This window comes from Mus caroli, unplaced genomic scaffold (genome assembly GCF_978045245.1).
Source record: "Mus caroli unplaced genomic scaffold, Mus_caroli_1 scaffold_7, whole genome shotgun sequence".
Classification (NCBI taxonomy): Eukaryota; Metazoa; Chordata; class Mammalia; order Rodentia; family Muridae; genus Mus; species Mus caroli.
Genome location: NW_028227262.1, coordinates 56,235,565 through 56,250,816, shown reverse-complemented (window position 1 = coordinate 56,250,816; position 15,252 = coordinate 56,235,565). Strand labels below are relative to the sequence as shown.

General features: G+C 42.9%; 1 protein-coding gene across 3 annotated transcripts in view; it reads right to left on the bottom strand.

Moving 5' to 3' along the window:
* The window catches only part of Prickle2 (prickle planar cell polarity protein 2), a 328,810-nt gene that overhangs the window by 154,710 nt on the left and 158,848 nt on the right, over positions 1–15,252 (bottom strand). Inside the window, exon 1 of one of the 3 annotated variants that reach the window (XM_021164854.3) lies at positions 5,850–6,127. The exons of the other annotated variants lie outside the window; for them this stretch is intronic. The gene's annotated coding sequence lies outside the window, so the exon portion shown is untranslated. Of the gene's footprint in view, positions 1–5,849; positions 6,128–15,252 lie in introns of those variants that run through there. 3 annotated transcript variants of the gene reach the window in all.

The window sequence follows — 15,252 nt, the reverse complement described above, 5'->3', positions numbered from 1 at the left end:
AATGACATCAGTGACAGGGCATTAGAAACAGAACAGTCACCTCTTTTCAGAAGGAAAAGGGCAGGGCAGTCCAACTCCTGAAGGACTTGAAGAGGGGCAGGAGGAGCAGATACACTGGATTAAAAGGAGGTAAAGCAAGTGTGGGGCTCTGACATCTACAGAGAGGCAGGAAGGGGTGATGCCTCTGCTCAGGCACAGCTCTCAGGCAGAAGCCCATCTCTCTGTTCCTCAACTCATTTTAGCCTCTCCAAAGTCACTATTGTTTTCCACTACAGACAAGGAAACTGAGGCTCAACGATATGGCCTGTCACAATGCCACTTAGCTTGGTAGGCAGCTTCCCCTTCAGTGAGCTCTGCAGCTGGGAAGAGGAGACGGCAAATGGGGCAAGGGCCATCCTAGCCTACAACATGCAAAGCCAAGGCTAAAGAGATTTCTATCCTCCAAGGCTTCTCGGGTTTCTGCTGTTGGGATAAACAGCGAGGCCTCAAGAGAGACACAGGGGAGGCCACACTTGTCAAGAATCCACGAAGCCTTCTCTGTTTTCTGTTGTAGGAGCAATTCCTTAAGCAGATGCCTTCTAGATCACAGGGAGGAAACCACGGCCACAAGGCATCCCTGACAAACTGTGTTGGAACATACACTCTGTCACTCCTACCCCCAGGACAGAGGGTGACGTGGGCTTTTGATTTCACAGGTGGTGAAAGCAAATGCTCTCAAGGGGTTTTCATGGATGGACATCTTACAGCGACGAACCCTTGTGTGTCTGCAGGATTTTCCCCAGAATGGAAGAGCATACAGAGATAGAGGAAGAGCAAAGCCTACATTGGGACCCCATCATGTCATGCAAGTAAGTCAAGCAGGAGGGCTCTGCACGGCTGGGTGGATAAAAGGCCTTCAAGCAGTTGTTCTGTCCTGATGGAGAGGAGGTGACATTTGTGGAAAGGACTGTAGAAGGACAGAGAGTGCTAAGATTTCTAAAGTTGGAAGACTGAAAAACACACACATGGCCATCCATTCTGCCTTGAGCTGTTTCCATTCAGCCCTTGAAGACTTCAAGACAAGGTAGCTATGATCTGAAATATTACCAACTTCGCTTTGTATAGTCTCCCTAATTTCCATGTATCACAGCAGACTGTGAGATATGGGGCCCTCAAGGACTGCTGTCTAGGAAATGTGGGCATCTTAGAGAGTATCCCTCAGCAAAGGGAGGTGGGTATTAGATATAGTATCTGAGAATTAAACACCTGAGGTTTTGCTTGTGGGTTCAGACAGTCAGAGGGCCATGTGCTTTGGGAGGCAACTTAGTAGACTATTAACCTAGGGAAGTGATTGGGCCTCCCTGAGAAATGAGACTTTTAATAGCATGGACCTCTTGGAATTCTTGGTCTTGTGATGGTTTTAAAATGGTAATGAACAAAGTGTTTGTGAAGATGCAGTTTAAGGCTCTCCCCTGGACAGGTCTTAGAAAGCAGACTTCCAGGCCATACCATAGACTTGCAGAGGCAGAGAACTCAAAGGACATTCTCATGCACAGGAAAGTCAGGCAGCATGCTAAGGCATTTGCTCTGTGCTTGGGAAGTACACAGCTATCATCCTGTGTATTACTATTATCATTTATAACAGGCCCGGAGGAGGTCTGTTCTCCCAGACTGGATTTCCTAGTGTTCAAAATTAGGATTGATCTGAGATCCAACACAACCAATATTTGTTCATGCCTGGAAGCTTGAACGCAGCCTCAGATCTTAAACAAAGCAGTAGAGATAGGAGGAACAAGAGTTTGAGGTTACCCCGTGTATATAGCAACATCCCATTTCAAAACATAAAGTAAAAAAAAAAAAAAAATTAAGAGACTAAGGATGATAACCCTGGTGAATGCAGAATAATCTTGCACCAAGACTACTACAGATCTTCTTAAAAAGTAAAGTAGGTGGGCTAGAGAGATGGCTCAGCAGTTCAGAGCACTTGCTGCTCTTCCAGAGGTCCTGAGTTCAATTCCCAGCAACCACATGGTTACTCATAACCATCTGTAATGGGATCTGATGTCCTCTTCTGTCATGCAGGCATACATGCAAGTAGAGCACTCATACACATAAATATATATATATATATATATATAATATTTAAGTAATATATATTTAAGTAATATATATATATTGAATATATATATATATATATATATATATATATATATATATATTGAATATATATATATATTTAAGTAAAGGGAATAAGCTTTCAGGGTTATGATGAGCAGTGTCGTGTTTACCCTTGGATGGACTGGCAGTCCCGGCTGGGAAGGTGCTCTGTCAACAGGCTGAGCTGGTGAGAGGCACATCGATTCACACACACACAGATCTTCCTGCTTAAGGTCAAATGTAAAGTACTTCTCCAAGGCCTTCAGTCTCCGCTCGCAGAATCATTCATGACTTTTGCCTGACACTGATGTATCTGTCCCTTCTACTGCCCCTGTGCCTTTCAAGATCAAAGTCTTCTTTGCCCGTCCCACAGCAGGACATAAAACAGCAGTTCTCAACCCTCCTAGTGCTATGAGCCCTTAATATAGCTCCTCATGTTGTGACCACAACCATAAAATTATTTCATTGCTACTTCATAACTGTAATTTTTCTACTGTTATGAATCATAATATAAATTTCTGATGATGCTTTGGGGGTTGTGGCCCACAGGTTGAGAACAGTTGTTATAAAAGAACACACAAAAAAGCAAAAGCCTTGCATTTTAACCAAATATTAAATATCTTAGAAAAATTCTATCTATATTTTAAAGCAAGAAAATATATCAAAGAAACCCTTTTACATTACATTGAAATATGAACTTCCACAAAGTATCATCATATTTAACTAAGATTGCCAGTCTGTGATTTAGAAGCAAAATTCACTGTTCCCTCTGCTTCTGCCCACTGACATAAGAACACCACGCTGTGTTTATGATCTCCCAGTGTGTCTCATTTTATGACAGAGATAGGAAGGGCTTAATGTGCCTGGGTATTTTTCAAGAATGATTAAGAGAGATATCTTGGGGAATACAGAAACTCCGAGATTTGTTTTTCCAAATTAAAAAGCACAGATCTCTGCACATATAACCACACAGCCCTGAGCTGCACTTCTCCGGTATACCTGGGGGTGGTGGTGGTCTTTGAATTGCCAGTTCTTCTCATGGTTGATGCCCTTCTGGGTAAATCCAACACAGAAGCACTTTGCTGCTTTGCAAATAGTCATATAAAGACCATAAACACCACCACCGAGTTGCTGAGTCCCGGTCAAGCCTTTGCACGGTTCTCATTCCTGAAGATGCCTGTGTCCCCGTGGATAGCAAACACTGTATAAAGGAAATATGGCTAAAGGAAGCCAAGAGTCCTTCCTGCTGAAGATGGTGAGAGGAGGCCAGTGGGAAACAGACTCGATATTATGGCTTTAGAAATAAATTCTCCCTTACAAAGACCAGGCAGGAGCCATACAAGACAGCAAGGCATGGCATCCTATCACTTGAGAGGCTAGGGGTTAGGGATCTTGAGTTCAAAGTCAGCTTGAGCCAATAGGGGAGGCTGTGGATGGGGGAGGACTCAGGAAGAAAGTGTGAGAGGTGAGATGTATTTCAGTTTCTTAAATGAAAGTACAATTCCCAAAATTAACAATAAAGAAAATAAAATAAAAGGCTCATTGATGGAGAAGCTGGAAAGACTTCGTGAGGCTAAAGAGATCAACAAGGAAAGACTGCCTAGTAACAGGGCTTGCTTGTATTACGTGCAGAGCTTCGTACCATCTGAGGCTGACTTGGGAAAATGCTCAAGTCTCCTGGCAATTTCCTGCAGACAGGATGTCCATCGTCTCCAGATACACACACACACACACACACACACACACACACACACACACACACACACCACAAAAACCACATAAACCAAACTCAAAGCACACACACACACACACCACAAAAATCACACAAACCAAACCCACACCACACACACACCACAAAAATCACACAAACCAAACCCACACACCACACACGCACACACACACCACAAAAACCACACAAACCACACCCACATACCACACACCCACATACACACAGAGCCTTCATCAAATGATTTACACTCTAAAAGTCTATCTGCCTTCAGAACAAGAGGTTTTTTTTTTCCTCTTGAAAAGCAGCCATGATTTGTTACTCTAACATAGTGTTCCTTCCTTCAAACAGAAATAAGTCACTTAGGGAGGCCATCCTGATTTCTGCTCTGCATTTCTTGAAACTTTTGTCCAGTTAACAGTTTCCCCTGGCAGCTCCTGAGATGTCCGCTGAGAGCTGGGAAGCCGCCGACTAAGAGCACAGGCTTGTTTTTATATCCCAGAACCTCCTTCTAGGCCCCGTAGGAAGATGTTTTATGGTAGGATGAGCAGAATTAGCTACACATAAATTCTTTACTACTCAGGTCAGTGACACCTTTATCTGAATTGCTTAGTGGTTGGATGATTTGCCAATTGATTTGAAAGAAGAGAGGCACAGATCCTCCCCAAGTGGATTTTTTTTTTCTGTCTCTACAGACTGAGCCATGTCTATCTCTCTAATTACTCAACTAGCTGCCCAGATAAAAGCACGTGTGTGCTCAGAGCAGGGAACCCAAAGTATACAAATGATTCACACCACCTAACCAATTTCGAATACAAGCCAGCCTACCAAAAGAAGGCTGCTGAAGCCAAAAATAATGTAATATGGGAGGAAATGGAACTTGGCAATCCATGCATCAGACGTTACTCCAATTTTGGAAGGCATGTCTTCCAGCTGCTTCCTCTTTAAAAAAGAAAAATAACATAAATAAACTCTGACCCTTTGTATTACCTTCGGACATATTGCTCAGGTACAAACAAGAGAACAGATCGGAGGTGAGGAGCTGCCTGAACACATCTTTTAAATCTAATCTACCCAGAGAACCACCGTCTCTCACCATTAACTTGGCTTCAATTTTCCAGGGTGCAGTTGCCCAAGCCCTGGAGGCTGGAAGCACTGCAGGCTTTATTATTCCCTGCCTCTGAGTCAGCTAACAGGGTGTATGAGATGCTCTGGGCAAACAGGACTGAGCTCCCCATTTCTGCCAGCTGTCTCAAAAAGAGAATGCGTGCACACACACACACACACACACACACACACACACACACACACACACACCCCTTGCAGACAGCTAGGAAGGGCAGGAGGAGGGGGGACAGCCCCTTCTACCTGGATTCAGAGAGAATACATGTACAAATCTACAGTTGATTAATGCTGGACAGCCACACCAAGGTCCCAGGAGAAGAATTTTTAAGGTCCTAGCAATACTTTCACTTTTAGGGACTGTAAGCTCCAGGCATAAAGGTATGTGGAAAGGCATAAATAATACTGTAAAGGTGATTTAAGAATATGTCTGCCTGTTTAACGGAGCAAGTTGTAAGTTGTTAGCAGTACATACATTTGAAAGTATTTAAAAGAAAGGGAATTATGAGCAAATAAAATACTATTTAAAAATTAAATACCAAGATTAAGCCCCCTTCCCCCAACACACACCAAGTTCTAAAGTAATGCTAACCCTTTCTGGGGATCTTAGGAATCTCAGTGTTGGTTTACAGAGTGGCTATAGGAATGGTGGTGGAAGCGCAGTGGTCCCCAGGTTCTCTGGGCAGAGTACACCACTCAGCTTTTGGGTGGAGGACACTTCTCCTCTCCCCTCCCCTCTACTCTTTCGCCAAGTCACTTTCTTATTGCTAGGTTCCTTCTTGTCCAGGGGAAGACCCTGGGGCTAGAGCCTCTGCTTATGCATCCTGTCTTTATTATTCCCCTATGCCGGGGAGGATCCACTTACCAGGCTGTCTAGCTTGATCCGCTCGCTGGTCACCACTTCGTCTTCACCCCTGAGAAACTGCAGATAGGCAGAAGAACCACTAGGGACCAGCGACAGGGGCAGAGGCTAAGGGTCCCCACGGGATGTTGGCCGCCAAGGGTGCAGAGCCTGAGAGGGCTCTGCAGGGACTGCTAGCGAGAGTGAGGACATTCCCGGGACAGCAGCTGCTCAGGGAGCAGCCCTGGATTCTGAAAATTTCCAGCTCCTGGGAGAGAAGGTCTCCAGACTGCTTGTGGGCAGCTTAAAGGGACTCTGCCCCACCTCCTACAGACGCTCATTGGTGAAACTTCCCAGCTGCGGGCCAATCATAAACCTGTTCCCAAATTGAGATTTAAATCGAAGGGAACTACTGCTTTAAAATTAGAAAGAACCTATGAGCACTCAAACACCATAGTGAAGCAGGACAGAGGCATCAAGGGCCCAAGCGTGCTTAGGTAGCAGAAGAGGCCAGCTGGCTGGCAGAGCAAGTGAGAAGGAAAGAGGGCAGACATACTGGACCAAGTTCCCCACTCCTCCTGGCTACTACAATGTACAATGTACATGCCCTTCCTTTGGGGAAGGAAGCAGTGTGCTCCCAAGTATCTGCTCAATCTGCTTACTCGTTCTCTATACAATTTCACTTTTTTCGTGGCATTGCACCAAGGATGAAAGTTTTACATCCGTCAACCAGATGCCTCACTCTTTCTTTCCCTGTAACACAGTGAGCTACACGTCCCAAGGACATCAGTGGGTGCACAGAGAGACGACTCAAACCCCAGGAGCTGCCCTGACTACAGGCTTGAACTAGAGAATCTAAGTGAGGAGATTAGGTCTGAACACTGGTTTTACTTTCGAGAAAATGGACCCTGGTAAGATAAAAGGAAATAAGGATCGATTGCTGAAAGGACAGCTGTGCTAGGTCATGGAATGATCAATGAAAGATAAAGTCCTTGACCACGAGGAATTCACAGTAGAGTAGAATGATGCGGAATGGGGTGGAAAACAGAGAGATAAATAAGGAATCACATTAAAAGATGCTCAAGGCAAGGCATCTTTTATAGGGCTAGGTGGATTTGCTATAAAATGAAAGTAACTGAAAACCATTATTCCACAAGGGACCTTGGTACACAAATCATGCTATAACCATATATATAATGGGATGCTATATAGCTATGAGAAAAAAAGAAGCAGAGCTAAAACCAATAATGTTAAGTGAACTTCAAATGAACTGTGTTATATATATGCATATATACACAAACATATATATATATGTACATACATATTTCAGAGAGTGAAATGAATAGTTGTTGGCATAAATAAACCTTCAAGTTTTATGCATGTAGATGCATATTATATATGCATGAAACAATTCTAGAAATATGCTTAAGAAAATGGCAAAATTTCTAACAAAGTGTTTCAAAGGCTGAACAGATTCCAGATGGAAAGAAGATTAATATTTTAACACACACTCCTATGTTAAATGCCATGAAAGACAGCTAGAAAATTCTAACTTTTCAACTACCTAGACATGTTACAGGTATACCCAGCCTTTGCGACAGAACACGGCCACCTACAGAAGTCATGCTCAAGAACCTTGCCATCAAATGACAGAGAAAGTCCTCCCCACCCAAATTCTCATCTCTTGGATATGTTTATTTATGACTTTGGGTTAGTTCAATCATAGTTTTCCTGGGGTACATGCAGCCCCTGGGTCAGATGTTCCTGTCAATTAGATAGCAAAAGTTCTTTTAGATTCTCAGCTAATTTATAATAAGAACAGGAAAGCACTCGTGTGGTGAATTAACCTTGAAGAAGCACGTGAGAAACATCCCAACATGAGCAGCGGATATGAGGGAGATGGAGGATGACTCTCTGCTGGGATGAGGTTTGTCTTGGCTCACTGGGAACTGTGATGACCAATACCATCAACTTTACAGCATCTGGAACTGATTAGGAGACCAGAAGACCATCTTCTGGGCATATCTGTGAAGGGCTATCTAGATTATGTTAGAATTTGTCCTTGTCTTTGAGGGAGCTGCTTGATTAGGTTAACAGTGGTGAGAAGACAGGTGGGTCTATCCCTGGGCATAGATGCTAGACTACATTAAGAGGAGAAAGCCGGCTGAACATCAGTATTCACCAGTCCCTGCTTTCTGATTGAAGAAGTGATGTGACCAGCTTCTGACCCCATTCCAGGCCCTTTCCACCATCATGGACTGGGTCCTCAAACTATAAAGCCAAAACAAACCCTTTCCCCTGAAGTTGCTTTCTTCAGAGTACCTTATCATAGAAACAGGCAAAGCAACTAAGACAGGTCTGGATTTTAACGACCATGCAGGAGATCGACAAGGTCTTCCAGGAAGACTCACTAAGGGCTTCACCTGCAATGAAGACTATTAACCAGGCGAGTGAAATCCCTGTCTCCACATGGGTTCTTGGTGACAGATAAATTTTACTCCAAAAATTAGGAGCCTGGGGCCCAGGGCATTTAGGAATTTGGAGTGTGAAAACTAAAATGGCTGAATCAGGGATTTTTGAAGGAAAACTAACATCAGATCTAGTTTTGTTCATGAAATGCCAAGAAAACCCCACACAGCAATTTTTTAAAAGTGCCTTTAGGGATCTAACTCTCAAATCCGGGCTATGTGCAGATAAGGGAAGCATTGGTTCCTACTGAAAAGCCCTATAACATGCAGAGAACTAACAAAGCCACTAACAAAGTCAGCTCAGAGTATCAGAGACTCAAGAACCAGAGGTCACTCTAAGAAACTGGGGGAAAGGAAGCACTGAAGACGAATAGCTCCAAGAATTTTTATAAAAGGCATTTATAAAACTCACAAATCATCACAGTTCAAGAAGCAGGATGTATCCAAACAAGATAAACAAACAAAGAAAACATTCACATGTATTAATCATTCAAGTAACTATATAGTACATTAATAAAAAAGAAGTAGGGAAAAGTGAGACTGTTTCATAAGGAAGTGTCAGAGGTGAGTGAAGGGGCTCAACGGTTGGGAGGTGGGCAATGGCTGCTCTTCCATACGTGGAGCTGGAAGACATTTCCCTGCTCTTCCATCTGCAAACAAATGAAAATGAGCACCAAGTGACAGCAGGTGCTTATACCCGTACTTCATATAAGGTATCCAGATGGACACCAAAAGGATACAGAGAGCAGAGGGCCATGAAACCAGAGCTCCCTACCATTGGAAATGAAAGATATGCAGAGGAGGTCATCTTGCAAGCCTTATAAGGAAAGGCAGCTTAGTAAAGGCTCCTTAAAGAAAGTACCGAACAAAACACCCATGGAAGGAGTTACAGAGACAAAAGTTTGGAGCTGAGACGAAAGGATGGACCATCTAGAGACTACCATATCCGGGGATCCATCCCATAATCAGCTTCCAAACGCTGACACCATTGCATACACTAGCAAGATTTTGCTGAAAGGACCCAGATATAGCTGTCTCTTGTGAGACTATGCATTGGCTTAGCAAACACAGAAGTGGATGCTCACAGTCAGCTATTGGATGGATCACAGGGCCCCCAATGGAGGAGCTAGAGAAAGTACCCAAGGAGCTAAAGGGATCTGCAACCCTATAGGTGGAACAACAATATGAATTAGCCAGTACCCCCCGGGAGCTCGTGTCTCTAGCTGCATATGTATCAGAAGATGGCCTAGTCGGCTATTAGAGGAAAGAGAGGCCCATTGGTTGTGCAAACTTTATATGCCTCAGTACAGGGGAACACCAGGGCCAAGAAGTGGGAGTGGGTGGGGGAGCATGTGGGGGACTTTTGGGATAGTAAATGTAATGTAAATGAAATAAATACCCAATTAAAAAAATAACAAAAATCAATTTAAAAAAAAAGAAATAAACCCAGATACCAGGCCAAAAAAAAAAAAAAAAAAAAAAGTACCAAGCTGGTATCGCTAGGGAACACTTCATTGTTAGTTCTGGCTTGAGACCCCAGTATGGGCATTTATTATCTTCTGAGTTTTGCTGAGTCACATGACTTACTTCTCTAAGCTCCACTTACCTTAAAATGGCATCCATAGCACTACTCTTCAGGGTTGTTTGAAATTTAGGAGAACATACACAAAGCACTGAGCAGAGTATCTAGCCTGTACAACCTTCTTTTATTAAATGGACACATATTATTATTATTATTATTATTATTATTATTATTATTGTTGTTGTTGTTACATAAACCCCACTGACTGGGTAGGAAAGTAAGTGTTCTCTGTTTGCGAAGATCTATGTATTTTTTTCTAACTGCTCTAGAGGACAGAGGCTTCAGTCTATTTTCACAAAACTACTCCGAGAATTGGAAAATACTTACCAACTAGCAATCTTCTAAAAGCGAGGTTATCGTGGCATCAACACCCAGAGTCTTCCCTCTAAAGAACCATGAACTAACCCCCAAAGTAAGGGGCAAGGTCTGCTTATGTTTGATTTCAAGGAAGTGATTTTCTGCTCTGTCTAAAGCTGAGAACATAACATAATTCTATGTTCTAATTTCCAACTACTGATTTCTTCTAATTTCCAACTACTGATCACAGCGGCATCGTTCAGAATCAAGACAGGAAAGGATTTGATGCGTCCTCCACAGCACTGCCCTGGGAAGTTCCTGAGTGACGAGGACAAAGCGTAGAAAGGGAACTCAAGCGCAGCCAACAGTGCTGTGCTGCCTGTCGGGTAAGATCATAAAGCAGGGTCTCTGGCCAGTCTGGAGGAATGGACTGAACTAATAATGTTGATGACAGTCAAAGTAGAAAGTTGTGTGCCTGCTCTTTGCAAGATGCACCTAAGGCTGAAGTCTTACAGAGAGGGGGAAGATTAGCAAGAGGCATAGTCTTCCATTCATTCTTTCGTGTCACATCTAATGGATGTGCACAATATGTTACAAAGAGAAAGGATTTGCAGGAGAGGGTAGGTAAAAGCAAATGTGAATAAAGCATGGTGCCTGCCCTCAGAGGGTATGACATGTTGAAATCTACGATTGTCACCTTAATTTACCCACAGCCTCCTACACTTTCTGTATCAGCCAATGCCTCTCCAACTTTTATAAACCATTCCCACTTTATTTTAGGATGTAAACAATACTTGTTTCAGAATGGTAATCAGATTTCATCTCTTAGGTAACAATGCTGATCAGCAATGGCTTCCTGGAGTACTGACTTAACACGAAGTTGGAGTGTATATTCTGGTAGAAAAGGGTGCTATGATTGATTAGTGATGTCTGGCATGTTACTGGATAAGGAGTCACGACAGCCCCTCTAAAAACTCCTAAATAATCCAGTCATCTCACCCCTCAGATGAGAAAACAGAACTGATCTTCCTTCTTATAGCATTTTCAATGCAGCAACACTAACAGAGGCAAGCAAGAACATTCATATTTAAAATATGTGATAGATATCACACATATACATGTATGTATGTATGGTGAAAGAGTGAACTTGAAATTTTCTGATGGATTGTTAAGACATGAACTCAAGTCTGCATTCTGTGACAAACTGACTAAAAGTAAAACTACCAATTCTGATCCCTCCAAGAGCTACATAACATAACTCCAGTTCCTAAACATACACACACACACACACACACACACACACACACACACACACACAAACACACAGAGTGTGTGGGGGGGAGAGACACACTCCATTAATAATCTGAGGATGTTTGAGGATTTAAAGTACATGAAGGAGAAGGAATTAAGTGAATACATTTCAGAAACACAAAATGAATACACAAAACATCAAATGACATGGTATTTAAGAAAGGACAAAGGTTTTCATCCGGTTATTCCATTAAATGCTATAGATATTATCAGTCCAACAAGGGAAAGAAAAGCTATTATTTCTTTTCATTCAGACACTTTATATCCTCGGGGCTCTGTAATACTATCTAGAGCGATAGAGCCTGTCGCTGTCAAGCCATTCCACTCTCAGTCAACACTCACAACCATCACCCACCCAGCCACAAAGAAGCCAGGTTCACTGCTGCAAGGGACAGAGTGATACAAATGACAACCGATAAGCAGTGAGCCTGACCCACCCTGGACTGATTCAGATACAAAGGACAAATTGTAGCATTTGATTAATTTGCCAGCTCTTCTGTCATGCCAACTGCAAAATGAACTTCATGGAAAACTAGCTCCTTGAGAAACAGGTCTAATTAATTCAGTTACATAAACGCCAATGGAATATGGGGTGGGGGCTGGGGAGCAGAGAGAGCTGGGGAGCAAAAGCTTATACAGAGGAAAGTAAGGGTGAAGGGGAACAGAGAGGGAACGGATTAAAGGGAATAATGTGGAAAGGAGGCTTTCGAAAACCACCGAGTTCAACTTTACACTCCAAAAGCTGGGTTTTGGCATGAGATGACACGAGTGGGTCATGTTTATATTTTGATAGGATCCACTACTGGTGATGTAGATAAATTAAAAGATTACCTGTGGGGCCAATGAGATGGCTCAGTAGCTAAAGCCACACTTTCCTGACAACTTGAGTTTGATGCCCAGAGCTTATGTGCATAAGTACACGTGCACACACATACATGTGCGTGCACGCACACTCATGCATGTATGCACATGCACTCGGAAATGTTTTAAAGATGGTCTATGGCAAACAACTCTGCAGTTCCTACATTGGTGAAGACTTGACTCACTCTGACCATATGCATAATGCTGGAAAGATTTCTACCAAATATGATTTTACTAAATATCATTTTCATGATACATATGTTATACCTACCTTCAATCATTCACAATAAATGCTGACACATCTAGATACTAGACTACTTACTACCCAGTAATTCAGATGCAACCAAAAGGAGAATGTCAAGTACACCATGCAAAGCTAAAGCAGACAGACACAGAAAGCTACCTTCCAGATGTTTCTATCTTATGATAGCCCAGAAAGGGCAGAACCAACCAGAAAGCAGATCAGTAGTTCCTGAGAGCTAAGCAGGAAAGGTGATATAAAGTAACATGAAAAAAATTTGGGGGAAGAGATAGAACTGATTTATATGCTGATTGCAGGGACAGCTACGTTTGTCAAATTAAATGAAATTGTGAATCTGTGAGTGGATTTTGCCATATGAAATACAAATAAATCGAAACCTTCCCTCCAAACACAGGACAATTTCCATGTGTCATTTTGGTTTTCATTTTTCCTGTATTGAGTATTTTTTCCTTTATCTCATTCATTTTTTTACAAAGATCTTTAAAAATGACAAAGATGTAAAGAGCTGTTTTAGAAAACAACATAGTTAATTAGGACCCATGGAGTGACAAAGGCTGTTGAAGGTGCTCCCTCTGCATTCAGAGAGAGCTGAAGTTTTGGAATTCTAGCCTCCCGTTAAGTTCCTTGAGCACTGTATGATGATTTCAGCTAATGAATGGATTGGCACTGTAACACCTACCTCTACCACCTCCCAGCATGGGAAATCATACGACACAGTGAAACTTCTTGAGGGGGAAGAAGTAGAACTCATTGCATTCCTTTCACTTCACACAGCAGGCACTTCACAAACATCATCCCATAAGATGAACAGAAACTTTGTTAGTGTACTCGCACTTCATCCTCTAGGCCTAAAGTTCCTCAGGGTGCCCACTCAGTTCATCCCACAACAGCTGGGTCCTTCATTTAGCTCTGCCATGCTGGGAACTGGTAACCATCCCTCTCTTAGATACAGATCCCAGTGTGCACATCCCATCTCTATTCAGCCCTGTTCACTACCCAGCCTTGTCTTCTACCAATCTATGCCTAGTGACTGCTGCTTATGGGACACAGGTTCAGAACTTCTGACCAACCCAGGTGCTGCTAGGTGGGATGTAATTATGCTGGGAAGCATCCAAGCATTTCAAAGAAACATACGTAGATTCACAAGGCTAAAGTAACATGACACCTGAGACTTGCTTTGGCATACTTAGGAAAATGGACAAAGGTAAGGAGAGAAAGCATTGTTATACAACAGAACAGGGTCAGAAATGAAGCAAATGGAATTCTGATAATTCTTTATCATGGAATTAAAAAACTATTAATAAAGGACACATTTTAAAAAATCCACCATTTCTAGTATGAAGCTTTTAACTTAAGTCCCCCCCCCCAGGACTAAGCCTATTAGTGCTCCTGAATTTACTAGCCAGTCTATGTGCAGCAATTATCATGTGTCAATTAATATGACTCAGGTAATTATAATGTTGAGGGTTATATCTCAAACATTTATGTCAAAGGAAAAAAATGATTGTGGGCAACCCTGATAGGCTGGGCTTTACAAGCTATTGGGGGCGCGGGGTGGGGGGGAGCAATGTTCTTAGACAGCATGAAAATTATTAGGCTGTAAAAGGCCATCTTCATGCCCATGTGATTTATCTCCTTAGCAAATCATGCCAGGGAAACCAGCAGGAGGATCACAAGCTGTCCAGCAGAAGACCAGAGGCTCAGGAAGCAGAATTTACAACATTTAAAGAGTGTTTTCTCTCTCTCTCTCTCTCTCTCTCTCTCTGTGTGTGTGTGTGTGTGTGTGTGTGTGTGTGTATTTTTCTGGAGGATATGACTCAGACTAATTGATTCCCTTGAATAAAGTGGTGGCTGCCTGTCAGCTCTGACACAGTCCATGTCTAGGTCCGTAGCAAAGCACACTAACGATCACAGCACTCTCCAGCAGGCCCTGGAACAAGCCCTTGAAGGTTTCCCAGTGCACAGCTCTCTGGAAGGAAGCCCTGACCGATCCAACGGCTCAAAAAGAAAATCTTTTTGTTTCCTGCATAACTCAAAGGACTGAGTCATCTTTCTTCACCTACGCTTACAGCCAACTTGTCTTTGCATATGAAAAGTATTTTTAAGTGCAGAACATGAAAGAGAACAAAGAAGAGATGGAAGAAGTAAAAGAGGAAGGAGGGAGGAAGGGAGGCAAAGGGGAAGGAGGAAAAGAAGTACAGACTCAAATCTCTTATGCCTATCATTTTCAGAAACCAACCCATCTTCAGGCCTGTTCTGTCTGCATTCTTGGAAGTTCTAAATGCTAAACACCCTGCCATTCATGCACATGGTGGCTCCCTCCGATGATACCCTCAGAACAGAGAGGAGAGGTACCAGGGTCAGTTTTCTCTGTGGCAGACACCCAAGTCTATTCTTTCTCAAGTCTGTTTGGGGCCCCTTCTCTTCTTAACACCTCTACTTTGCAAAGTTGACTGTGTTTTCCCTCCTTTCCAAGACATAGCTCCCCTTCCTTCCCCCAGCCCCTAGTTCTGTCTGTCTGTCTCTGTCTTTTTAAAGACAGAATTTCTTTATGTAGCCCTGGATGTCCTGGAACTTGCTCTGTAGACCAGGCTGACCTCAAACTCATTGTTCTGCCTGCCTCTGCTTCCCAAGCGCTGGGATCGG